Below are 27500 nucleotides of genomic sequence, written 5' to 3' on the forward strand. Positions count from 1 at the left end.
ATTTCTTAGCTGAATGAACAGACATCAGCATTTCTACTTATGTATAAGCTTTCTTCACCCATTTCAGAGGTGGCAGCTCTAAATCTGGAGCTTCATTATTTATTTTGCACATCATAATCGGATGCTTTCTCTGGTGACTAGAGGTAAAGGATCCAATTATAGCACAAAAATAGACCTTCTGGACAGGCCTATGAACCTTGTCAATTAGAGCATGGTGAATATGTCTCTGACAGACTATAAAAACTTCAAATTGTTGCTGATGCCATAGGAATATGTAACGAGATTTTTTTCTTCTTTAAAACAGACTAAGCAGTTTCATTACCCTGCTCTAAATGAAGGTAAGAATTTTTTTGTAGTAAACCATTGCATTTGTTACAATAGTCCCTCATTTACAGTTATGACATCTTAAAGTAACATTCTAAGAGAAATTGCATTACTCTGCTTGGCAGTAGGTACACGGTGCTGTGCTTTTCTAATATATGAGACTTTCCAAAATGGAAATGGCAGATTCATTAAAAAAAAAAGTAAATAAATAAATAAAGAAATGTCACTTTATTTGTTATGTTTCTGCTTTTATGTTGCACTGAAAAGTAATCTCACTTCATTCCAGTTTTACCAGCACGAGAGTATATCTCAATAACTTGGTCCTGTGTGATAATGTGTAATGTGATTAGCAAATTCTCTTAAATAATGTAAAATCATAACTTTAAATAACATAAAGTCAAACCTAATTATATTTTGATAAGAAAGGAGACTCTTGTAAGACATAAAAGTATTGCAGAGGACAGGAAATCTGTAGATAATGAAATAATAAGCAAGTAGGGTTTGGTGTTAGGATAATCTTGTATTTGAAGCATATTGACTCAAATTTTTTGCTACAAAATTCAAGAGAAAATCTAGAAAATTATAATAGAAAAAGTGGTTTGAGTCTGAGAAAAATGTCAGAGGAAAAATAAAAGCCATTAGAAGAAAGTTGCATTTTATGGTGGCCGTGACATAGAATTTGATCAGGAAGGTGTAAGGTTAAATAGTTACTTTAGAGGTAATTAAAACATGTGAAGAGAACATAAGCATGCAACACAGAAAAAAAATTGCAACATTATGTGACTGATACAGGTTTCAATAACAAAAAACAGAAGTATCCAGCAAAGTTGTCCATTATGTCTTTTTTATGTACAGACAAGAATATGAAGAAGACTAAGCAAAAATGTTGATATCTTGGTCTAGCTAACTGCAGCAAAACTCAAGAAATTGAATGACACACTACCAGTCCAGATACAGAGAATTAGTAATCAAATCCCAGGCAAAACTCACATTTAAAAAAATTAAAAGAGAATGGAAGGAGGAAAGCAACAGATCCTTTATTGAGAATTTGAAGAGAGCAAGGCACATTTAGTCTCTCACTCCAAAGACTTAATATACAACAGTTCTATCTCATGTATTCCCCGTGGGCTAAGGAAGAAGCATCTCATATTGGGCCAGGGACCACACTAATTTTCTTTCTTCTTTCTTTTCTGTCTCTCTCTCTCTCTCTCTCGCTTTTTTTTTATTGTGCTTGCTAAGGTCTAGTTAGCCAATACAACTGCATTTCTGTTTCAGAGTTCTACACGTTATAATCTCTGTTAATGTCTGTGCACCATTTTGCTGTTTTCATACTGTACGTCTGGCCAGTCTATAAAGTTTCAGGCTGTTTTCTCATATGCTGTACAGCAACTTTCAACATGAATGAACATTCTTTTTATAAAAAGAATGTAGGGATGCTACAAAATTCAGAACTTTCTTGATGCTAATTTTCATAAGCATCTTGTCTAGTCTTCCATATTGGTTAGCTTCAGCATAGAGTTTCAGGCAAATAAATACCTTGTTGGGAACTTTCATGTTCAGTAACTTGTTTTCTCTGAAAGCATTTCTTATGTGTAATGAAATGAAAGGGAAGTATGCTTCTGTGTCACATGTTATACATGATATGAATGTTTGTTCCATTTGTCAGGCATTCACTCCAAAGAGGTTAAGGAGTAGATTTAATTCTTAAATAAAATGTAGAAAATAATCAACTTAACAACCTAGCCTATATTAGTATAGATTCACCCTCTTCAGTGTCAAAGCTTCCCCTTTGGTTATATAAAAAAAGAATGTTATGAGGGATTTAAGTGATGGAATCCAAATGCCCATGGGTTTTTCCTGATCTAGAGAAGATAAAGCCACTGAAATGCTTTCAAAGCCACCACATTTTACTCAAGAAAGAGGTCAATGGCTCCCTGATGGAAGTCATGTTGTTAGCTTTTTCAATAAATAGAATACATCAGAATCCTCACTGGCAGCACTCTCAAAAGAGTTAACATATTTCTCATTTATACTCCTATTCCTAGTCAAACATGCAGAAGGGAAGACTGGCTAAATTTTACACAGAAGCTCTTTAAATATCTTTAGGCATTTCAGTATTCTTCTTCCCCTCTTATTCTGCCAAAGAGAAAAGTAATTCATCGCTTTCTGATGAAGAAGCTGTTTCTGATTCTGACAAAGGACTTCTTGATTATGTTACCTAGATCCTGTTCCCATCTAGTTTTGAATCTGGAGCAGAGGACACATTACCTTCTGATTCACCTATTTAGGAAATTTCTTTTGGAAATACCATTGCTAAAATGAGCAATTCATTAAAGTAGGAGGAAATAGAAATGTCTGACTCTCAGGAAATAAAATATGAACTTGTAAACATGGGTGCTCCTAAACATGTTGCTATTTCTCCTGTTTTTAGCACCCTACAAGATGTTTCTTGGCTGCTTCCATATATCTGTATCCACAGAATTCACATACATAAGCTAGATGAATTTTACAGAGCTGCTGACTGACATAAGTACTGATACAAACATCCTACTGCTGAGTCCATTGTCATTTTCTTTGAATCTAATTAAGGAACTAGAGCTATGCCAGCCTCTAATTATATTCCTAATGATAGCAGAGATTTTGGCAGATATGACAAAAAAAGTCTATGCATCTATTACTTCAGTCCTTAATCCTGAACACTTTGTTACAAAAGTCACACAAATCATGGCAACAGAAATCTGCTAAGTAACATTTTACACCAAAATGGCAAATAAAATCCCTTCAGTTCAAAGCCTATGGATCAAAGGGATCTTATTCTCAAATGAGAAATGTCTGACTAGCTTTCTTTAATGTTTTCCGTTTTTCCTTAACCATCCTTCCTCAGAAAATTGCTCAAAACCTTTATCTTTCCCTTTCTCTTTGAGTGCTTGTATCTTCTGATGCTTGGGTTCTGAACGTCATAGAAAAACATATGCAAATGTCAATGAGTTTGTTTCCCTACTGCTTTGAGAATCTCTTATTTCCCCAAAGATCGTTTACACATGATTCCTTAAAGAGTCATTCTTGCACCTTTAAGTTGCAAACAGCATGTTTTCAAACAGTAACACCATTTTCAAAGTGTTATCTTCGTTAGGGCAACATCCTGTCACCTCCAGTCATGATTCCACACCTAATATACTCCAATATTGCGAGCTGCTTGAAATGTAAAATATACAGGGCAGTAATGTTTGGAAGTACCTATTTTGAAGTTTTACATCAGAGTGCTAGCAAATATCTTGATAGTTTCTCAAGTGAAAATATAAGATTTTGTCTGTATATGTTTAGAACATGACTATATCATAGCAAGCTTAACAAAGGGGGAATAAAAACAACGGCGTATCTGTTTCTAAACTGTGACAGTCTTACTGATCAGTTCTGGTCTAAAAGGCATTATTGTGCATAAGTGTACTGTAAGGTTCCTAATTTTTCATGTATAAGCTGAACACACAGTGATGCTTATTAAACAGGCCGGACACATATGACTTCTTCCTCCATATCATACCTACAGTACTCTTAATTAAAACAAGTACTCTATAAGTGTCCAGTCCTATCTGGTTCACACTAGTGACAATTTTTTACATTAGCCTAAAGTTGTTCTGGATGGTCACAGTGGGTGTGCACAGAGATAACATTTTCTGAGTACCTAATAGCAATCAGGTGTGTGTAGCACAGGACATATACAGTCATTCTCGTTCTATTTCTCTTCACATTTTTCCATTAATTAACTGCACAACCTCAGTACAATTCCTCTCTACCCCTTGTACATATAGCTAAAATATTCACTATCATTTGCATGGAACAATACTTCCAATTTAAAGAACACTTTGGGAATAGAAGAACAAGATCAGTCCAACTGGCAGAAAACTTCAGACAGTAACCTAGTGCTGCTAAATGTAAGGACACACTTTGCTTCTGCTGCCCGCTAATCTGGTGGCTAATAGTTTTATTATAAGCTAAGGCTACTATCTATATGTGAATGTCATAAGCCTAGGGTGTCACCATTACTGGATAGCATTCCTTAGCTTAAAATTAGAGCAGCATACTTAAAGTAACATCCCATATCCCAGATGAAGTAAACCACATGCACAGTAACTAAAAGCAGGTCAGTACTGCTCTATCAGCACAGGACACTTATCTTTACAGATGCTACCATATAGGAAAATTACCTGCCCACCTTAACCTCCTTGTCCATTCCCCACAGTGTTTCTCTCTGCTATTCAACCTTGTTTAACTCCAACTCTACCTGCTGTTCTATTCTTTCTTGCATTGTGTGACTCCATTTCTTGCTGTTCTTACTTGATTTCAGTTATATGACTGATGGTTTCTAGCTGCTTGATGGGAAGGAGAGCCATTGTGCTATCTCTCACTACACTCAAGCTTATTCTGCTCCCTCGCCTAACACTAATTGCAACCCACCTACCCCTCCTACTCTACATTCTATCATTAACTCCTCCCACATCACCAGACTTTTATAACACTTCTCTGTACCTCTAAGAATCAAATGATACAAATCTGCTGCTCTGCAATTCTATATCTATTAAACTACCTCACAGACAAGCTCTTCCCTGCATTTCCACTAAACACTGTCCTACACTTCTTCTCTACATTTGTATTTTATTTGCATTCCTGTATCAGCTCATAATAATCTCCTTCAATACATCCCCCACTCCCTCCTTTCCAACTTGTTAAGCCAAGTATTATGTCCACTCTCTCTTTCATGACATCTTTTCATGTCAAACCATACACAAACCCCCACAACACTGCCAACCACTACTCACCCGCAGTCTGCTTACACGCCCTTACCAATACTCCCAATGTATTTAAACCTCTTACACTCATCTCTTCAAACACGTGTGTAAAAGTAATATCTCCACATAGAATAACAAGTGCACAATACTTACAAAAACAAAAACACTTTACATCACACCTTCTCACAACCACCAGTAATTCATCTGTGTGGAGACATCCATATAAATCTTGGACCCGCTCAGCAATCTAAGCTTACTCCCCTCCCTAAATCATTCTACACTAACTCATCTACTATCATAAACAACAACTATGATGGTTAGAAACGATTCCACATTAATTTTACAAGTCTGTGCAGCAAAGACTAGGACCTGTATATCTAGGTTGCGCATCACACCCCTACCGTCTTGGCTATAACAAAAATATGGTTAAACCCCCACATCCCATTTACAAATATCCTTCCTCCAGGCTATAACATCTCTAACTTATTTATTTTATTTATTTAAATTAGAGATGCTATAGCCTGGAGGAAGGGTTTCTACATCTGGGATGTGGGAGGTTAGCTATATTTTTGTTTTAGCCAGGCTATAATATCTCTAATGCTGCACATAAATAACCAATTGTACCAGTAAAAGGTCAGAAGTGGTAGCCATCATAACCCAAACAGAATAGAACTTTCCCTATTCCATACTACTCCCCCCTTAACAATGCTGAACTACTCATTCGCTTCCTTGAGCTATACAAACATAAAACTCTCAAAAAAAAAAAAAAACTGACAAATAAATCCTATCCTGATTGCATCTAACATCCTACATGAAACCATTCTATCTGGTGACATAGCCCTATCATGATGCACTATTAACTCTAGTTCCTTTCTCCTTTCTCTATCATAAATCACTATTGTTTCCACTAACCTAGCCAAACACTAACAGTCATAGGAAACTCCATTTTGAGGCACACAGATGTTCCAGTCACCAGGCTGAATTAGGATAGAGTCTTGATAAGTTGCTTATTATGGTCCAGTATCCATCAGATTGTGCATGCAGTCAGGTCATTGAATATCAAGTATCTGTATGACTCTGTCATAGTCCATGTGGGAATAAAAAACCTGAGAAGTACCTCTCTAGACTATATGAAGACAGACATGATTGAAGTTTTGGACTATGTGTCGCAGGCTGGTATGAGACAAGCATTGAGCAGCATTCTACCTTCTCCAAGGATAATCGTTCAATATTAACAAAAGATAATAGACTTTAATAATTGGTTTAGCTTTTAGTGTCATATCAAGGGGGTAGAATATTTGTTAGTCTTTGAGGATATGGTTGACAGACCATTCTGCTTTGCCGGGCATGGTCTGGTCCTGCTCCCTCTCGGCTTTTGAATAATGGGTAAAATCTTACCTTCCGCCGTAGTTCCTTTTTTGACATTGCTAACTCAATAAACCTTCTGAAACAGCAAAATCAAGCAAAGAAAATCTACAGTTCTTACTGCTCAATGCCAGGTGTCTAAACAAGAAACTCCATTCCCTGCAAGATCTCCTCACCATCGAGAATGCAGAGGTCTCTGCAGTTTCTGAAACTTAGTTTAAAGCTATAGCGTGTACCCTGGCTTTGCAAGGCTATTATGTCTTCCACTCATTTAGACCAGCTACTGCACTTAAAGGCAAAAAAGGAGGTGGTGTCTCAATTTACTGCAAAAATAAACACACATCAAGACTGGCAAACAGTATGACTCACTTGAATTTCTCCGCATCCAAATTACCAATATGATTTACATCACATGCGTTACATACATTTAGATTAAAGAGATCATTCTTTTTGTTAGTTTATTCCAACATTTGAGATAGTTAATTGCAGCCTCCCATGAGCCAACTGGAAAACATAAACTTCTGAGGTGGAAATACCAGATTGTTGTGGAATTCCCCAACTAACAGATGTCTTCAAGTTTATATACATTCTACTTTTTCTTAATCATTTTAGACTTTCCAGGAGTCTATTTTGCTGGTGTTATTATTATTATTATTATTACTTTTTATCAGTAATATTACATTAGACCTTCCTTCTCTGAAGGTAAAACAATACACATATGATATTCGTTTACTTAAAACATAAATGGTAGTAGCAACCTTAAAGAGATAAATATAAGCAGACTTCACAATCCTTTCCAACTATAAAAAGCAAGCTATTCATAATTGCAAAGAAAATTCAGGTGCTATGCTTTTTGCTAGTCATATAAACAATTGACCTCTTCCAAATTAAGACAATCCTAGACTCATACAGAAATCGTGTTACTAATGTAACAAAAGATAGTTAGGTTTAATAATAAACCCAACTCTGTCCTTCATGTTGCATACAAAAACAACTATAAAAAGAGTCACATCTCATACTGTGTCATAGATTATCACACATGCCTACTGCAGAAGGTAGGCAAGACATGGCCATAAATGTGTTACTCCACAGACTTGCATATGGCCTACCAGTAACCGATCTCCAATACAGCACCAGTAACCACCTATATAAATCTGCAGAAAAACACGATTTGTTGCTTAGTCCTTTTGACAGGCTCTAAAACTCATCACTGCAAGCTATTAAGCAATTTTCATTGGCTACCTATCAGTAATAGGGCAACTCTTCTCTGAGACTCCATGTAATTCAACAACAAAACTCTCAGGGACTGTTCACCATTGCACTCAAATAACTACAGTGTCAAAGCATTGATGAAGATAACTTTATAATTATACCCCTTTAGGACTAGCTACAGGTAAAAGAGCTTTCAAAAATAAGTCCAGAATCACTGAATCAAATTATATATATATATATATATATATATATATATATATATATATATACATACATACATATATATATATAGATATATATATATATATATATATATATATATATATATATATATATCTATATAGTACTTACGTGTTGTCGCAACCTCAATTTCCAACGTGCTGGAATTTCTTGTCTTTTACTCAAACAGTAACAAGAAAGTGTAATCAGGAAGGGTAGACTGTGAAATACTCTTCTGGGATGTTGGTGGTGGCTTTGTAAAATGAGTAAGGGTTCAAATTTGAGGATTTGTGGCTAGCATGCTTGAAAGACGTCAAGCATCGCATTCAGCGAGCAATCACAGTGACTGGTATATATTTGTACCTTGGCCTGAAAGGAGTGTGGGTAGTCATAGCGTACAATGTTAGACACACACTCACACTTCCAACGGATTAGCTGCTTTCGAGCATGCTAGCCACAAATCCTAACATGTGCAAACCCTTACTCATTTTACAAACCCACCACCAAGATCGTGTTTCAACAGTCTACCCTTCCCGATTACTTTGTAAGGAGTTTAGACAGGGTACTGCTTTGCTTTTCTTTCCTGATGCTTTCTGTTCTCAGGGCAAAGGCTGAGAAAAAGGAACGTGGAATGTGTTTTAAGTGGAATGGGGGACTTGCTTAACTGACATCTTGAGATGCTGGCAATAAATGGGGAAACCTATTTTTCAAACCTTATTTTTTCAGCCGTTGAAGTGAGAAACCTTCCTAAAAACAAGAACACACTAAAGACAAACATGTCTGTGAGGTTTTGTCATACTTCATTAGTCCCAGTTGACAGAAGGAGAAGCAACCAGCATTAGCGCGAAAATGTGGTTGCGATAACACGCAACTATTATATATATATATATATATATATATATATATATAAAAAATCAAGAAATTTGTAATACATTTAAAATAAATATAAAAACTGTTATACAAAACAAATAAACAAATAAGTAAATATGATGCTTTAAGCAGACTGGATACATAAGGGACACTAAAATAGATTATGTTAATTGGTGATGCTACAAACACAATATTTAATCTCATATAAAAACATCATTTGATGTTCTAGGAATTCTAAGATTCTACAATGAAAGATCAGACTGTGATCAATTGAAAATTATCTGTAGTATACTGTATTTCGAATTGTATCTGTATAACTCCCTGTATAGAATTCTGTACTTTGAGTCCTAGGAATAGAACTATAAATTTAGCATTTTATTCTGAGAAATTCTTCCTGTAGAATTCTAGCATTAAAGTTGTTATGTACAGCTCAATGTTTCAAATGCTATGTATAGAATTCTTTCTGGAGATTTGTTTGTAAAATTATGTTGACAGAGTTGTATTAATGGAGATTTTTCTTCAAAAAGTCTATCTATAGAAGTATATCTGTGCAGTGTTCTGTGTGTAGAATTCTATATACAGAATTCAACAGATAAAATCATGTGCCTATAATTTTAACTGTATTAATTTAGGAATTCTATCAAAAAATCTGGAATTAATTACTCTGTTCAGAATGATGCATATAGAATTCAGTTTGCTTAAGCTGTAGAATTCTGTTTGAAAGTTAGTAAATACGTTCATAGGTAGGTACTAGGCTATTGGCCCTAGGGCCTATACAAGCCTAGCCAAAAAGGTACCCTGGGTTTCACGACCCAAGAAAATTATTTTCCTGTGCCCCTGTCAAGCAGAACCACAGAAGTGATCCCCGGGGTGAATTTCCTATTACCCATCCAATCATCAAGATTTTTCTTGAAGAGTACTAATGAGGAGCTCTGTTTGACACAGATAGGTAGTCTGTTCCAGTGTATGGGAAATCTCTGGGACAGGAATCTATCCCTCCAGCATGTTCTGTTTATTGTGGTGACAATGTTTAGGTCCCTAGACCATGTAGCTCAGAGGGATTGGGATTTCTTTAAGTGGAGCATGTCCAACAGCTCTGGGTTTGACATAGCTTTGTATGTTAGGCAGAGATCGCCTCTGAGTAGGCGATATGCGACGGAGTAAAGCTGGAGTTTTTTGAGACTGTCTGCATAAGGCATCTGTTTGAGGCCAGTAATCCTCTTTGTGAGGTACTTTTGCGGCCTTTTCAGTTGCTGTAGCTGTCTTGTGAGGTACATACCAAAAGGGGCGTTGTACTCTGTAATGGGTCTAATGAGTGATGAGTAGAGGGGAACAATGTCCATTTTTTTCTGGATGAGAAATGTTTTGTGATGATGTGCGCCATGTAGAAGGATTTCCTGTCCACTGTGGTGATGTGCTTATCAAAGGAGAGACTACTGTCTACCTGTGTCCCAAGGTCTCTTATCACACTTTTGGTGTTAGGTAGACTACTGCCTATGTGGTAGTTCATGGGTACAGAGTTTTTACCAAAGGGGATGACAATGCACTTTTTGGCATTGAGCTTGAGACCATGGCTTTGACACCAGGCATCTCTCAGTGAAGCCCTTTTGTAGGATGTCCACATCATTAGGAGTTTCGATTATGGCTCCCAGTTTGTAGTCATCTGCAAATTTAGTTAGCCAAAGACCTTCTGTGTTAGCCTGTACTTCAGAGAAGTAGATACCAAACAGGAGAGGGTGCAGGACTGAATCCTGTGGTACTCCACTTGTCACTGGCCTGAAGTCTGATTTGGAGTCTACTACTTTCACAGTGTGGGTTCTGTCAGTAAGCCAGTTGGCAACCCATCTTGTGACATAGGGATTTATACCTAGTTTAGTGAGTTTATCTATAATTCCAGAGTGGGGGATGGTGTTGAATATCTTGGTGAGATCTAGATAGGCTGTGTGAACTACCTTACCCTCATCTATGGCTTTGGTGACTACTTCAAAGAAGTCTATCAGGTTTAGGAGACATGATCTGCCTTTTACAAACCCGAACTGTGTGTGGTCCAGAGTTTGGAGATCTTTAATGTCTTTGTTTATGAGTTCCATAATGATACGTTCCATGGCCTTGGAGACCAGTCTCGTCAGGTTAATGGGGTGGTAGTTCCCGGGGTCTGTTGTGCCTTCCCCTTTGTGGAGTGGGATAACCATTGCCCTGCACCATTCAATGGGCACAAAGCCTGAGGTGAGGCTAAGACTGAACATGGTACTTGGGTGGGGTGCCAGTTCATTCTGTAGTTCATGCAGAAGGCAGCCTGGGATGTTGTCAGGTCCCATGGGTGCTGTGTTCTTGGCTTTGGAGAGAGACCGTGATTACAGGAACTTTGCATTCTTCCCATATAAAGATGGGCCCTTTAGGGGGTGAGAGGGGGATAAAGTTAGCACTGAACTTATCTGCCAGGATGTTGGCAATATCAGCTGGTTCTGTATATTTAGTGTTATTGTGCTGTTGCCATTGAGATTATTGACATAGCTATAGAATGCTTTGTGGTTGTCTTTAGAATCAGTGGCAATTTTGTTTTCATAACTAGCTTTGGAGGATTTTATGAGGGATCTCAGCTTCTTACTGAGGCTGACCAGGGAGTTCCTCCAATCATGAGATTTTACTCTTTTTTGCAACAGTTTCTTTCTTCTGTTGTAGAGTTTGTTTATGGCAGAAGACCACCAGATTGGCTTCCTTTTTTTTTGAGGATAGCATCTTGGTTCTGTTAGGGATAGCATGATCCATGCACTCATGTAAATGCTTATAAAGTACATTTATGTAGGATTCAGCAGTCGTACCTCTATTGTCCATCTGCATGGGTGTCATGAAGTTTGCCACTTCTGTCTTAAGAAGAGTGCAGTTGGCTTTGGAGAAATTTTTTATGGTTGTTTTCCTAATGGGGTGTGGGAGCGGGATGTCTAGGGTGATTAACTTGTGGTCAGATCTGACCAACGAGGAGCTGACTTCTGGTGTGAAACACCAGTCACCCATGTTGGTGGTGACCAGGTCTAGGATATTGCTGCCCCTGGTGGGGGTGTGGATAAATTGATCCAAGGCATTGGAATTGATGATTTCCAGAAAACGTTGAGCAAAAGAGTTGGTACATGAGTAGTTTTCCCAGTTAATGGTAGGGTAGTTGAAATCACCCACTATTAGAGTGTTGGGCTGTACCTTAATATTTTCCAGTGTATCAAGAAAAGAGGAGTGGGAATCCTGGGGCATGGTGGGGGGTCTGTAGCAAGCTACAATCTGGATTGTGGTTTTGCCCAGAGTTAGTTGAACTTGGATAATCTCGGATGTATTATGCTGATCAACTAGCTTGGAGGTGTGGATATCCTTAATGAATATGGACATGCCTCCACCTTTAGTGTTTCGGTCCGGGTTTAGTGGACGAAAGGTGTGGTATGAATTATAACCTGACAATGCAGGGGTGCTCTCTGGAGCTTTGAACCAGGTCTCTGTCACTGCACAGATCTCAATGTTCTCCATTTTAAGGAGTGCCTGGAGTGAGTGCATTTTGAGGTTTAGACTTCTAGCATTGAGTAGCATTCCCTTCAGATTTTGCTTGCTTGTACCTGTTACAGTGGTGAATTTGTCATTTGAACCTTTCCTAAAAAAGGCACTATAGGGGTGGCAAGAGCCTTTGCCAGTATCCGGAATCCCAAGAGCAACAGGTGCAGGCCATTTCTGGCAAAGCAGCATGGTCTGTCGATCATGTCATCCCAGACAGACAGATGCTGGATTCCCTTAGAATGACACCAGAAGCTTAGCCAATTGTTAAAGTCAATCATTTTGTCCTTGTACTGTGGCATCATTCTGGGTGATGGCAGGATGCTACTCAGAGCTAGGGTCTTACCTGCCTGGGCTGCAAGATTGGAGAGCTCCTCCATGTCTCTTTTCATGTAGTCCAGGGAGGTACTTCTCAGGTCATTCACAGCAACATGGACAATGACAGAGTCATATCTGTACTTGTGGAGTGACCTGAGTGCATGCGTTATGTGGCGGATCCTGGCACCTGACAGGCAGCTGACAGTAACTTTTTCCTTGTTTAGTCTGGTGAGTGTAACATCAGTGTGCCTGACTATAGAGTCACCTATGACTAGAGTGTTGGGTACATTATGCCTTATGGGATGTAGTTGAGGGGCACACTGAGTATGTGGGCTATGTGTCATTTGGGTTGTGTTGGGGTGTGGAGGTTGCTTGCATTTCTGCTTTGGAGGTCTCTGTTGTTTTTGCAGGTTATTACTGAGATAATTCTCCGCAAATGTAGGTGTGTGTTTTGTGCTTTTGTGTGTGTGTTTTGGTGGTGTAGGTTTTGAGGGACTATGTGATGAGTGTGGTGCGGTGCAAGTGTTTACCTTCTCCTCTTGACTGTCTAGTACAGTCTTTGGTGAAGAGAGCTTTGCTTCCAGTTTGGCTATATAAGTGTATCTCTCACAGGTAATAGTGTTGGGCGGTAGGAGGAGAGAGTTGTCTGTGTACATGAGGCAATTGCTACATTGTCCCAAGATGCCCAGATTCATCAGGTAGACAGTAGAAAACACCGGGAATTGACCTTTAGACATGCCTGAATAGGTGCTTATTTATTAAGTACTGAAAACTGTTTTCCTCTAGACAAGTGTGGAAAGTTGAGTGTTGTAGTAATTTGTAACTTATTTAGTGCTTACAATGAGTTCTGAACAAGTGCTGAGCTCAAAGGAACAGATTTATGTGCTAAAACTTAAAAGCTGGCTAGTTGCAAGGAAAAATTTGAAGAACAGACTTTATGGCGCCAGGAATAGTTTAACCCTAGTTAAGTGGGAGGGGGGCTCAGAAGCTCACAAACAGTCCTGGACACAGCAAATCCATATCTGGACAAGACCTGCCACAGGAAAGGGGGGAAGCAAGCTTAGAATTTTTTTTCCCAGTAAAAGTGGAAATGGAGAAAGCTGGAACAGAAGTTAATTCAACGTTAAGAATCTGAGTGGGTTGGCTTTCACAAATGTTCTCTATTAGATTGAATGAACTAATGACACTACACTGGGAGTAGTGTCACAGATCAAATATACCGTATGGGTGGGCAACTGCAAAGCCACCAAGTATAAGAACACCACAACACTAGGGAAGGTGGGTGGGAAAAATTACAGTTCCTAGCTGTAGCCATTAAATGAAAGTTTTAAACAGATCCAGGAGCAAAAACAGACTCTAGAGAATGCTTTTAACTGTAAACAGACAATTATAGTAATGTGCACTATTACAGTTCCTAGCTGTAGAACACAGAAACCTCAAAATATCAAAAATGCACAGAAAAGCTCAGATAGAGCATTCACAAACAGAAAATACAACTCTCAGTATGAAAAAGCAGTTTACAGTTAAGTAATTCAGTAAACATGCAATTAGAGTAATGAAACAGTATCTAGCAATGAAAAATATAGCTAATACAGCATAAAACAGTACATAAATGCAGTGAAACAATAAAAAAAGCTTTATAACAGTGCAAAATGTAGTAGATCAACTGTATAGCATAATTATAAGCATTTCAGAAGTGCAGTTCAGTGAAATAAATGTAAGAAATAACTTATCCTGCTCTTGGAATCATAAGAAATGTACACTTAGTTTCAGTAATGCAATGCAATCCACAGCCTGAGCAATACAAGCACAACTTTTTCTAGACACAAGGTTTTTATACCAGTAAGAATGGAAGAGTTTGAAGATCAAATTACTACTCAGCCCCTGCTATTACCCAATCACTCGTACTACAGAAGGTCAGGAGGCCTTGTTACTCTCAATAATAATGAAGACAATCAGCAGAAAATGGCTGCTAGAAACACAGGAAACTCAAACAAAACTACCAGCCTAGACAACAGACCTCTGTCAAGATTATGCCACCTGAGCAAAACACAGAAACCTCATTTTAAAAGCATAGAAAGAACACCCACAAAGAGAAAATACAAGTCTCAGTATGAAAAAGCAGTTTACAATTTAGTAATTAAATAAAAATGCAATTATAGCAATGTACACTATTACAGTTTCTAGCTGTAGCCACTAAATGAAAGTTTTAAACAGATCAAGGAGCAAAAGCAGACTCTAGAGAATGCTTTTAACTCTAAACAGACAATTATAGTAATGCACACTATTACAGTTCCTAGCTGTAGAACACAGAAACCTCAAAAAATCAAAAATGCACAGAAAAGCTCGGATAGAGCACTCACAAACAGAAATGTTTATAGAATTTGCAATCTTTATAGAATTCTTTGAGTAGTATTCCATGTTTAGGATTTTAGTGGGGATTTAATAAAATCAGTGTAGGCATAGTGTAAAGCCTACATGGAAGGTACCGAGTTAGTGTATGTGATACCCACACGGCAGCTGCCATGCATATTAATGAAGGCAAGTTACTGAGGGAGAGCCATGTAACACAGTTATTGAATCAGTGTAGGGAGTGTGTTACTGTGTCCGGAGATGGGTAACACACCCTCTTCACTGTCTAAGTGCTGGATATCAATGTATGCATATGTAATACATTTTTAATTTATTTTTTTTTATTTCTTTTTTATGTTTGCATGGTGCGGCATGGTGCACAGCAATGGACATGTGCCAGACATGTAAAAATAGAAACTGGATGCATTTAATTATGAATGCAAAGGTCAAGTCAAGTTTAAGCATAGATCAGCTGGTTTGCGCAGTGCAGCATGGTACTCAGCAGTGCTTAAACATAGCTGAGAGGTATATCTAAAAGTATAGCAGCATTCTATACATCCATGTAACCAAATGGTTTGAGTGACACCCATATATGTAGCAGGTGCAGGGGTTGAATACAGGGAAGGATTATTAAGCTTTTTTGTTACAAATAAAAATTATGCTAATTATTTTTAAATGCTACTTTGCTGAACTCAGCTAAGCTCCAGTAAGCAGTGCCAAGCCATGCCAAGCATTGCTTAAACAAGAGATGTTTTAGCACTGCTTTTCACTGTGCAGCTCCACTTAGCTGGTTTGTGGACTGCTAAGCAGTGCCAGTTTAAGCACTGCTGAGCTCAGATGAGGAGGTTTGCACACTGCTAAGCATGGTTAAGTATTTGCCATTTTAAGCACTGCTCAGCTGAGCTCAGCAGGCCTGTGCATCACTAAGCAAAGCTCCTAATATTTAAAAAACGCCCAGTGGTGGTAAAGGGAAGGAAAACAGGCTTATTAAAGTGCAACAGCTGGGAATACAGCAGAGCCAGTTAGAGTTTGAAATTGGCAGGAACTATGGCAGGTGCTGGAGAGGGTGCTCACTTCTAGGTGCAGTGGTGGGACATTCTGAAGTCCAGGTTCATGGTTGGACTCCTTGTGAAATACTATGATGCCTAGCTGCTTTAGGGCCAGTACCAGGGATTGGAGTACAAGTCAGAAGCCTGGAACCAGCTGGCACTCAATCTCTCTGGTGGAGCAGGTATTCTCTGCACAGGTGAGCAGGTCTGTCATCATTACGACAATCTAAAGTGAAGGAAGAGGAGATTTCTGGCCACCTGAGTACAGGATGCTTGGGGTGGGAATGCCCCACAAGTTTGTAAGTACGGTTAGCATTGTTTTACCAATACATAATCTGAATGGTACACATAATGGTGTGCTTCTCTACCTACAGCTGCAGAGGAGAGAGCTCGCAACCTAAAAGCCCAGGCAGGGCACATTGCCAGGCTGCACCATGAGTGTGGTGAATACAGATGTATCTTGCAATCTATAGCCATACAAAATCTACTCTTCAATTTTTCCCTTGGAACTAGACACACTTTCAATTTAAGCACGCAAACCATTCACTTCTCAGCCTGGCACTTGCTCAAAACTCATAGCAAGCACTAATAAACCTTAGCACTAGACCCCCCCCCATACTGCAGAGAAGGACGGACAAGACTCTATATTCAACCTTACCAGTCAATCAGTAAAACAGCTCACTGTACCTGTCCAGGTATGTCCAAAGGGCAGTTTCAGGTGTACTGTCCAGTCCAACTGGTGAATCTGGGCATTTTGAGGCAATGTTACAACTGCCTCATGTACACAGACAAGTCTCTCCTCCTACCACCAAACACTAATACATGCGAGAGATGCAATTATACAGTCAAACTGGAGGCTAAGCTCTCTCAACCCAAGACTGGACCAGACAGTCAAGAGGAGAAGGGAATTACTTGCATCACACCATCAGTCTCACATAGACCTATGAAACCAGCACCAGCAAAAAACACACATAAATACACAAAAACATACTCAGAGGCTCTAAATAAAAATCTGCAAAAGCAACAGAGACCTCCAAAGTTGACATCCAAGTAACCTCCACCCTCCAACACAAACCATGAAACACATACTTCACAAAACCAGTGTGCCACGCAATCACAGCCCTTAAGTCAAAATAACATACCCAACACACTAGTAATAGGTGGCTCTATCGTCACGCACACTGACGTCCCACTCACTAGGCTGAACAAGGAGAAAGTTACTGTTAGCTGCCTGTCGGGTGCCAGGATCCACCACATAACACAAGCACTCAGGTCACTCCAGAACAAGTACAAATACAACTCTGTCATTGTCCATGTTGGTGTGAATGACCTGAGCCGTACCTCCCTGGACTATATGAAAAGAGACATGAAAGAGCTCTCTGATCACATAGCCCAGGCTGGTATGACCCTGACCCTGAGTAGCATTCTGCCCTCACCAATAATGATACCACGGTATAAAGAAAAAAATATAAATTTCAGCAATTGGCTAAGCTTCTGGTGTCATTCAAAGGGGATCCAGTGTCTGTCAGCCTGGGATGACATGCACAACAAGCCACACTGCTTCACTAGAGACGGCTTGCACCTGTCACCCTTAGGCTTTCGAATACTGGCCAAGGATCTTGCCACCCCCATAGTGCCCTTTTTAGGCAAGGCTCAAAAGACAAACCTATCACCGTAAATAGCACAAGTAACAAAAAACTGAGAGTAATGCTACTCAATGCCAGAAGTCTAAACCTCAAAATGCATGCACTCGAGGCACTCCTCAGTATGGAGAAAATCGATATAAGTCGAATAACAGAAACCTGGTTTAAGGCTCCAGAGTGCACCCCAGCACTAGCAGGCTACAACTCATACCATACATTTTGGCCACAAAACCTGGACCAAAATACAAAAGGCGGGGGCATATCCATATTCATCAAGGATACCCACACCTCCAGGTTAGTGGCACAGTATGATGCTTCAGAGATCATCCACGTGCAACTAACAACGGGCAGAACTGCAATTCAAATTGTAGCTTGCTACAGATCAGCCACCATGTCCCAGGACCCCCATTCCGCATTTCTGGAAACACTGGAAACATAAAGGTCCTACCAAACACCCTAATATTGGGTGATTTCAATTACCCAAAAATTAAGTGGGAGAACTACTCAAGTACTAACTCCTTGCCCAACATTTCCTAGAATTTATAAACTCAAAGGGCCTGGATCAACTGGTCAACACACCCACCAGAGGTGACAACATATTGGACCTGGTCATCACCAACATGGGCGACCGGTGTTCCATACCAGAGGTCAACCCCTTGCTGGTTAGACCTGACAATAAACTAATCACTCTGGATATCCACATTCTGCCCCCACCCCTGGTCAAAGAAACCATCATGAAAAAAACTTTTCAAAAGCAAACTTCACATTACTTAAGACCAAGGTGGAAAGTTTCAAGTCCCCCATGCTAAAGGATAATGCTGCCCAAGCTGCAAAATCCTTTACTAATGCACTCTACGTGCACATACAAGAATGCATGGGTCATGCTATCCCAAGCAAAGCCAAGACTCACTCCTCCAAGAAAAGGAAACCAGTCTGGTGGACCCCTGCCATAAACAAGCTAACAATAGATGGAGGAAACTAGTACAGAAAAGAGTAAAATACCAAGAGGGGAAGACATCCCTGATCAGTATCAGCAAGAAACTACAATACTTCATAAAATCATCCAAGGCTAGCTTCGAAAGAAAAATTGCCAAGGATTCCAAAAATAACCACAAGGCATTATTTAGTTATGTCAAGAATCTAAGTGGCAATTCCCAGATCTGCTTGGAGTTAGTGCAGAATGGCACAAAATACACTGAACCGACTGATATCGCCAACATCCTGGCAGACAGTTTCAGTGCAAACTTCACCCCCTCCCACCCCAAAAGGGCCCATAACCATACCAGATGAATGTAGTGCCCCTGAAATCGCAGACACTCAGGTTAAAACAGCCCTCTCCAAAGCCAAAAACACAGCATAAGTAGGACCGGATAGTGTCCCAGGCTGAGTCCTACATGAGCTCAAAGATGAACTAACCCCTCACCTAAACACACTGTTCAAACTCAGCCTCTCCACAGGCTATGTGCCCATAGAGTGGCATACAGCAATGGTTATTCCACTTCACAAAGGAGGAGCCACAACAGACCCTGGGAAGCCTGACTAGCTTGGTCTGCAAGGCTATGGAGCGCATCATTTTGGATCTCATTAACAGAGACATTGGGAACCTCCAAACACTGGACCCTACCCAGTTCAGCTTTGTTAAGGGCTCCTAGGCCTGGTGGACTTTTTTGAGACAGTTACAAAAATATAGATGAGGGAAAGGTGGTCCACACAGCCTACCTAGACCTCACAAAGGCCTTCAACACCATTGCCCATTCTGGTATTATAGATAAGCTCACCAGCCTGAACATAAACCCCTATGCCATGAGATGGCTTGCCAACTGGCTCACGGACAGAACTCACATGGTAAGAGTTGCAGGATCTAGGTCTGACTCTAAACCGGTTACAAATGGCATTCCCTAGGGCTCAGTCCTAGGACCCCCTCCTGTTCAGCATATACGTCTCAGAGGTACAGGCAAGCACAAGAGGACTATGGCTGACCAAGTTCGCTGATGACTGCAAACTACAGGGTATAATTGACTCTTTGGCTGACACAGACATCCTCCAAAAAGGTCTCACTGAGACAGACACCTGGTGTCAAAGCCATGGCCTCAAGCTAAATGCCAAAAAGTGCATAGTCATCCCCTATGAAAATGCAAAGTACCCACAAATGACCACATAGGCGGTAGCCCCCTAAATACGGAAGATGAAATAAGGGATCTGGGGACCCATGTAGATAGTAATCTCTCCTTTGATAATCACATTGTCAAAGTGGTTAGAAAATCCTTCTATTTGGCCCACCTAATCACAAAAGGGTTTGTATCCAGATCAAAAGAGGTAATTGTGCCCCTCTATGCATCACTCATCAGACCCATCATAGAGTACAATGCCCCATTTGGGATGTACCTTACAAGATGCCTGCAACAGCTGGAAAGACTACAGAAAAACCTCACCAAGAGGATCACTGGCCTCAAACAGATGATCTATGCAGCTCGACTGAAGAAACTCTAGCTGTGCTTGGTTGCATACCGCCTACTCAGAGGTGATCTCTGCCTGACATACAAGGCCATGTCCAACCCAGAATTGATGGACATGCTCCACCTAAAGAAAACCATATCCCCTGGAGCCACACACTCTAGGGATCTAAACCTCACCACAACAATAAATAAGACATGCTGGAGGGATAGATTCCTGTCCCCGAGACTTCCCATGCTCTGAGACAAGATTCCAATCGACATTAGGCAGAGCTCCTCACTAACACTCTTCAAGAGAAACCTTATTGAGTGGATGGGAAACAGGAAGTTTACCCTGGGGATCACTTCAGTGGCTCTGCTGGACAAAGGCACAAGGAACTAATCTAAGGGGGTGGCGAAAGCCAACCTATTCCGGCTAGGCTTATAAATGCCTTTGGGCAGATAGCCTAGTAACTACCTATGAACCTATAAGCAAGAAAAAGTAAATTATTAACTGCCATTAGGTATATACCATTTTAATTGTACTACAAAGAATGTGGTCATAGACCTGGACTGAAATAATTGAGTAATGCCACATATAGTTCAATTAATATAAAGCATGAAACCTGATAATGTTAAGGAAATAAAGTTTCTACTGCATTGATTGTAGAATTACAGATGTACTGTGACACCTGCATAATAATGAACTTTTCTGCTATAATGAGTTAATATACCAATAACTGCATGAAGTCACCCCTAATAAAGCTATGTAGTGCAATATGTGTGTATTTTGGGCTGTTGTTCATGAAACTGACTATTATATCTGTTCTGAACTAAAAACAGAAAGAATACCTCTAAGTGACTCAGGGTTAGCTAAGGAAGAGTGTTCTGCCAAACTGTAGATTAAGAGGTGTACTACATGGTATATGCATTATGACATTTGTTCTGCACTAAGATCTGAAGCAACCAGGAATACCCAAGATAGATTGCGTATATTAGGATTGTCTGGTGCTAACCATTGCATTTCAGCTATAAACATTCCTGCTCTGAGGTACAGTGCTGTAGGCAAGTATGAAACTGTAATAGCTGTAGACTGCAAATATACCATCTGCAACTGTATATGGGTCTGCTAGCTAATCCAGCACTCCGATATGGTTTGTACACATCACATATATTTCCACCCACTAGGGGTTTATTGTCTACACTGCATTCAGTGTATTAATGTGCAGTTCACCTAGTATTTCTGTCATATATGACTCTCATGCAAGTGTGTTCAAGTGTCACTGCAGTCTCGTATAGCAATCTACTTCTACTACCAGGTCATATTCTGTTACCAGGTGAGCTCTAGGCAAACATCAGGCAATCAATATGCAGCAGTAGCTCAGTTTGATAAATGCTGTGTCTGATGCACATTTTGTCAAATACAGACCAGGGTTTGAATCCAGTGACAAGTACTAGTAAATATTATTGAATCAGTTATGTATTGTTAACAGATGTTCTCCCCAAAGGAATTACAGGTAAATGGGTGCACTAGCCCTTATTATAAGTTAATAATGTGTGCATTCAGATGTAACAGAGTGTTAACAGTATTGCTCAGAAATGTGATAGTACTTCAGAAAATAAAGGCAACAACTACAATACTAATAAAAGATAATACTCTTATAATCTTGGTATGGCTGTATGCCTGGTATGTCTGTGAATGTCTGCTGATGGTATAATCCCATGTCTGCCAAGAATGGCATGATAGTCAAAAACTCTCTGTACTCTGCACAATACATGTCTCTCATGTGTCACACTGTCATGGACTGTAATCACTGTTGCCTAGTCCCTCTGTCACAGATCTATCATTGACATGATTATGTCAATAGCACAGTCACACTGCACCAGTCCACAGTACACCTTGGTCATCATATATGTCCCCCTGACATTTAATATTCCTCTGTAGTTGTGTACCTGTAGGTGTTACAGCTTGTCCCATACTGTCCCATGTGGATAGCGTGAGAGGTATGTATGTGCTACAGAAGCTAGAGGGCACTGTCATAAATAAAGGAAGGGCAGACCTGTAGATTATATAACAGTACTGTTGCAAACTATATAGCCAATACTGGTATTAATGGACTGTATTTCTCTCTCCCCCACCCCTTATCTTCATCATAATTTATTATTGTTATACAGCGGTTATGATTTACTATTAACATATGCTGTTCTCTAAATGTTATGTTTGGCCTTGTGTTTTATTATTGTTATGTAATACAATGGTTGCATACTAACATACCTTGTTGAATTACCTATGTTGTTGGCCTTATGCTGTAACTGTTACTGGCAAGCTGTTACTATACTGACTGTTATCTCACTTATTGTTGTGTTCCATATACTATGTAATGTTATGTTACTGGGTTATTTGCAATGTTCTGGCATGCTGTTATAAGTAACTAAATGTGATGTTCATTACTAACCTATACACATTGAAATACCACAACACCACAACTCGATGGGGTAGGCCTGTTCCTGGTGATCTGCCTATCCTATGTCAGCCTGCCATGGCACTGGTGGTTCCCCCTCTGCTGGCCCTGCACCACCTACAGGTGGAACCGCCTCAAGAGATGGGGCCTGTCCCTCTGGGAGCAGGGGCGGAAGGGGGGTTGTCACCCAGGATCAGCTACCGGTGATGGTGCGCAGGATACTGCATCATGGTTATGAGAACCACCTGAGCTGGAGTGAGGGCAGACTGGCCAGCCTGGAGGGTCAAGGTGGCCATGACATAAAGCCTCCAGCACAGCCACCTTCAAGGCAGTGAAGTTGCATTGTTGATTGCCAGTGGGTGGGGAGCTCAGTCACACTGCTGCCATCTGGGGGCACATGGATCTCTGATTCCAAAACACCCTCCCCGTCCAAGGTGTTTACCCCCTCATGTGACACACACCACCCCTTTATGCTGTCTTATCTGTCTTGCCTGTCTGCAAATGCGACCTCTCCTACCCAGCTTACCTCCCCACATGTACCTGTATCCCTTCCCCAACATTCACTCTCTCCTTAAAAAAAAATCGTCACCTGTACCACAAAAACATATCAACGTATACATAGTTCTCCATTTTGCACCCACGTCCACCAGACACAATTAATTATTACATGAATTAATCAACACAGTTATGTTGCCCTCACCCCTCTCTCTGGGTGAGAGTCTCCAAATTCCGAATTCTATACAACCTGCACAACTGTTGCTGTACAAGAAATGGAGAGCTATGGTCCTTTCCTACACCCCTCCTGCACATCCATACCTGCCTTTCAGTATGCTTTTCTCCATGCTTGCCCCCATTTCACCACTTTACTGTCATCCCTTTTTTCTTTTTTTATAATTAGTCTGGGTTTAAGTGGAGCTAAATGGTGTGACATGCTGGGCAAACCCACACAAACCTGCCTTAGTCATCTTATGTGCTTCAGCCAGTGTTAGCTACATATGCAAAGTAATCACCGTTACCACATCTCAGAACCAGGCCCCTGTCATCAACAGAACAGTGCATTTGCCCACTAGGCCACTCAGCTCTGAAGTAAAGCAAATGTTTCCACCAACATATCCTGATTATCACAGACACACTGCAAGTATATATAATGGGGACATTGGCAGTGTACTTGGGACTGTGATGCAGACACTGCACCAGTACACAGCCACATTAATAATAATAGATGTACATGAGGCATGAGATCACAGTTAGAGCTGTCAACTGTACAGACTGTTGCAGAATGCCCACAGTTGTGCCCCCTAGGTTTGGCATGGTTTTCACAAAAACATGTGTCTGCTAAAGTACTGGCAAGTCATTAAAGACTGAGGTTAGAAGATCATGACGAACATTTTAGTGTCACACCTCATAACCATCAGAAAATACATACTAATGCAATTCCAGTGTCACAGACTGTATGCATGCCCATATTTCTTGCAAATACACCTGCTGCAGCATTGACGTAGTAGCTCAGCCTGTTAAATGCCTTGCATATAGCACATTTTGCCACCCACAGTCCTGGGTTAGAATCCAGTGTATTGCACTTCAGTTAAATTCTTGTGAATACAGCAAATAATGATTGAATCATGTAATTTTCACCAAAACAGGTTGCTGCTACTCAGTTAACTGCTACCCATGTTAGCAAGTCAAAGGCATGTAGGTAGGGACACACTGCACATATTCATATAGCTTACCTATACCTCTCCTACTACTCTCTGATCAGCACTGTCACATAACAGATGTACCTTAACCGCATGCCTCAACTGGACTGTTATGGGTACCCTCACCCTGACTCTGCTGTTACAACAGAGCTGACACTGCTTCCTCAGTGATACATACAGCTTGCTGTCCTCCAAAGTGTTTGCACTCCCCATTCCTAGGTAAAAAGCAGCAGCTGCAGACTACAACATATGCAGCTGTACGTTAAGCTACCTGCCACAGATGTACCATACCTCACAACCCCCTAGACCAAGGGATACACACAACACCCATACATAAAGGGATGGGGGGGCAAAGATCAAGCACAGGGACATGTGTCAAAGTCTGGTCCTACAAACATTCAGGGCTGATAGACCAGCAGCTACTGCAGCAGCGTGCATATTCTGATGGTATGATGTCTGACACTCACATGTCTCTTCCTCCTTATTGACCTCAACCCCCAATGTTTAGCACTGAACTGCCAGATAATCACAAAGTTATTTGATAATGGCCAAACATAACATGCAAAACTCTGGACATATAGTACCTCATAAATCTCAACAGTGGACAGTATTTATACCTACCCTTTGCAATGCTGTAGCCTCCACACCTCACTAATGTCCATCTCACAGACTAAGAAAAAAGAAAAAAAATGCCTCGAGTCTCGCTGTCTTGCTCACTGAAAATGTATTCCAAATACACAAAGATCACATGATCAGCCATGTCTATCTTAAAACAAGGAAGTGAAATGTGTTTAAATTGTCTTTGAAAAAGTTTCATACATAGAGGGATGAAAGCACTTGGATTTTAAATGTGTGGACTTTTAGTTTGCCTGTTATTTTCTTTGTGTATTTCGAATAAATTTTCAGTGAGGGAAACAGCGAGACTAGAGGCATTTTCTGTTCTTTTTTCTTGGTTTGTGCTGATAACACGTGTGCTGCATCTCTCAGACTAAGAAAGGAGCAAAGGCCTACATGAAGGCTTTAAATATTGCACTGTTGTGCCATGTCATTTGCTAATGAAAGTGCTACCCAGATGTTCTGGATGAAATTAGCAACTCTGAACCACGGATTGGTGCACAAACACCTGTTATTGAGTATTACCTACAAAAGGAAAGCAGCTGCATATGGAAAACTGGTCTGTACCTTGCTTTACCAAGACAGACTGCAATTTTGAAAGTATTTTTCTTGAGGATTTGTGCACAAAAGGTTTGCATCACTCTACCAGGTATGTAATACACGTCCCCATATAATGGGATGCAGATGGGAGGATGCAGTTATGTGGAATAGGGATTACAACAGAAGGCCTGTAGTACTCTCCAGGAATGACATGCTGGTGATAGTCTGCTGTCCAACAGCTAGAGGCATGCCTCTCAACTGTGCCTGATGTGACTTAAATCACAGCTCTGGCCCTCTCACTCCCTCCTCCAATGGTCAGCTCTTGCACGAATGCTACTAGATTATGTGTTAGACATAGCGACAGTAAGTAAGAGTGGACACAGTTGTTACATCACATCATGTACTGTCATTCAGCTTTTCTCAGTCTGTGAATGTCACACAGGAATAGTTCAGATATTGTACAGGTGTCCCTGACTGTCTCTAATGTACTCTGGCTAAGTCACTGTTTTGTCGACATTCATATTTCATCACTTGACAGCCATGGTTAGCATACCTGGCAACCTCCTACAGCAGGATTTCAGGTCATAGACATTATACGTCGGGGACACAGGCCCATCCTCAGTGACAGAGTGTACATATTGGTCATACAAAGTAAGGGTATGAATACAGTAACAGATATTACTGTAGCATAACTGTTTGTTGAGGGTTCTGGTGTGTGGCATGCAGATTCTCCAGATTCTGAGAACAACCAGCAATTATTGTCCCACCTCTTGCCAGACAGCCACATGTTTCTGGCAAAAGGGCCACATACTGTGTATTAGTTACACATACACATTTTGCAAACATCTGTGTACTGGAGAAGTAGGATGCCTACAGGGAAGATACTCTACAGCACATTTGCATTGCTGTCTGTCATTGAGGCACATGGATTTTGCTGGACTGTCCCCATACACATGTAATAACACATACCTATTTGTCTGACAGTGGCTGTATGACATGGCACTGGGACATTGTCCATAAGGTCACACCACAGTAGATGGCATTGATGGGAGTGGAGACATACAGCACACTCTATCACAGCACACAGGGACATAAATGGTATTGCTACTATGTTGTTGATAGCCACATACATACTGTGTTGATAGACAGTGGGGTATGATGTGGGAGGTAGCAGTGGATAGTGCAGGCCAATTTGGATTTGCAGGATCTGTACATATTGGATAGCAATGTATGTGGCTCTGTGATGTGTTCACCTCTTCCTGTCTTTCAGAAAGGATGTATAGATGGAGTCCCCCACCATTTTCAGCTGCTGAAAATGATGTTATCCTGGATGGCCTCAGACTTCATCACAGCATTATGCTGTCCAGGAGTTTCCAGAATCATGAGCAACATGCAGCACTGTGGGCTGACCTTGTCACAGCAGTCAAACATGTAAGGCTAGAGGACAGAAGCTACTAGCAGGACTGACACTGGGCAACAGATATGTTAAATGCTGCATGACAAAGGGCTGCTCCTGTGGCCAGGGGCCGTGCTGCCTCCAGTGGAGGTTCTGCAGCATAACAACCACTCTCAGCCACAGAGGAATTCCTGGTGAACCTGGGATCAACCATCAGCTCCCAAACATCCATCACCCCAGACATCGTGGAGGTGGATGCCACAGCATCCACAGCAGCAGAGCATCCAGGTAAGCCTCCTGTGTTCATCACTGTAGTACTGTATCAGTCATTGTGACAGCTTCTGCATACCAGTACACAGATGTCAAGTCAATCTGCATTGGGGGGCTTGTTTGTAATGTACATTTGTGCACACATACTCAGAATGTCAGCAATGTAGGCAGTATCACAGTACCTACTGTACATGTTGATATATGTACATATTAACCTGTAACAATGCCACATTTGATATTGCTGACAATACCTTTCCATCACATTTCAATAGGTACATCAGGTGTGGCTGGAATCCAACGTTCTTTACCTGGTAAGTATGGATCATATATACTGTCAGAATGTTAAGGGCTGCCATTTTGCTGTAGACACTACTGATATGCTTAGCCAGAGTGCAATACTTTTATGTTAGGTTTT

The sequence above is a fragment of the Protopterus annectens genome, chromosome 2.part0, assembly GCF_019279795.1.
Source record: "Protopterus annectens isolate FY-2018-M chromosome 2.part0, PAN1.0, whole genome shotgun sequence".
Taxonomy (NCBI): domain Eukaryota; kingdom Metazoa; phylum Chordata; order Ceratodontiformes; family Protopteridae; genus Protopterus; species Protopterus annectens.